Raw genomic sequence first — 1,783 nt, 5'->3', positions numbered from 1 at the left:
CTGTGCAGCTCAGGCACAGAGACGCCACCCATGGCAGAGAGAGACCCTGTGTTCTTCTCGGGCTTGTGGCTAGGAAGGCTAGAGCTACTGTCCCCCCAGCCTGCATCATCCCCTGACATACCTGGGACACCCTCAGCTGACCTCTATGAGCTTACTCTCCTGGCCTTTCTCCTTCCATCCCTGAATTTGGGCCTGTGTTCTCTCCCCAGTGACCCACCCACTTCCTCTTGGGACACCAGCCGAGAACAGTGAGGCTTGAAGAACACTTTAATCCCAGCCCCAAAGCTCTAAGAGAGAAAATGACTAAAAGCTCTGGAATGCAGAGCCTGCTGCTGCCTGCAGGGTGTTCTGAATGAAACACACTTAACCCACAGAGGCAATGAGACAAGAGGCCGAGGAGGGATGCCACCCGGACTCCAAGCAGGCCGATGAGCACAGCAAGCAAGCTCTCGACTTGGGCGTAAGCCCCAATGTCCTGGTGACCACCCTTCATGCTCAGCTTCGAGACACCAAGCACATGTTACTGTTGCTCCCCATTCCCAACACCTAAGTGGATGGGGCGAAGGAGACACCCCCATTTACCATCCACAAAGAGCACTCCAGATTCCCCCTCTCTGTCACCTCAGAGCAGGTCTCCATGTCACAACTCAGCGAGGTCACACCATTTCAAGCAAAACACCACATGCTTCAACCGGCTGTCTCTGGGGAAGGTTGACATACACACTGGTCTTAAAGGTACAGCTCTGTGAACTTGTTAGCTATTTGCCCCATCTGCATGAAGCACAGAAGGTTCCCTGGAGCCTCCTCTTATGGGCTGCATTCCTCTGAGTGACCACACACAGATTTCTCTTGCCTGGTTAGCTTTGCCTGGTTTTGAACTTTTTACTCTCATGGGACTATGAGTAGTAGATGTGTGTGCGCCTTGTGCTTGACTCCTGCCGCTGAGTATCTCAGACTTGCCTCTGGGCTTTCCATGACCTGAGTGAGATTCCTGCCTCCGAATGGGACTCTGCCTCCTGCTCACCTTGACTTCCTTTCTGAACTGCAGCCACAACATCCCCAGGTCCCTGCCTGGGCCTGAGCTTCTGTCACATTCCCTTGGCACAGGAAGTCTATGTGACCTTATGTTCATGGACACTTTCCTACTCCCTTCCGATTGCATACATAACAGTGCTCTGGCATCTATTGCCACCCCAGACATATATGAGGTCCGCTTCTTGTCCATTTGGTATCAAACTCATTTGATTGATAAGGGACTTCGTTAAACCAGCAGTTCATTATCATGTAATGAGGGTATGGGCTGATCAACTCAAAGGTCTGGGGAGAAAAGACTTGACCATCTAGTTGGAATACTCACTAAGTGGATCCTATAAACCAAGCTCGGCCTTCAGCAGTTATGGGGGGGGGTGGTATGTGTGGAGGTTAGAACTTTAAAAGTTGGTTCTTTTTTTTTAATTATTAAAAATTGAATTGGCCAGGCGGTGGTGATGCATGCCTTTAATCCCAGCACTTGGGAGGCAGAGGCAGGCAGATTTCTGAGTTCAAGGCCACCCTGGTCTACAGAGTGAGTTCCGGGACAGCCAGGACTACACAGAGAAACCCTGTCTTGAAAAAACCAAACCAAAACAAAACAAAAAAAAATTGAATTGATTTGCATCATATGATCAAATTGAGTTGATCATATTGCATTATGATGAGAAAATATACATAATTTTAGTTTATCTGAATTTAACATTTAAAAACATATTTTAAGTAAATAGAATTACATCACATTCTTCTTTCC

Source organism: Mastomys coucha, unplaced genomic scaffold (genome assembly GCF_008632895.1).
Source record: "Mastomys coucha isolate ucsf_1 unplaced genomic scaffold, UCSF_Mcou_1 pScaffold6, whole genome shotgun sequence".
Lineage (NCBI taxonomy): Eukaryota > Metazoa > Chordata > Mammalia > Rodentia > Muridae > Mastomys > Mastomys coucha.
This window is presented reverse-complemented; position numbering follows the sequence as displayed.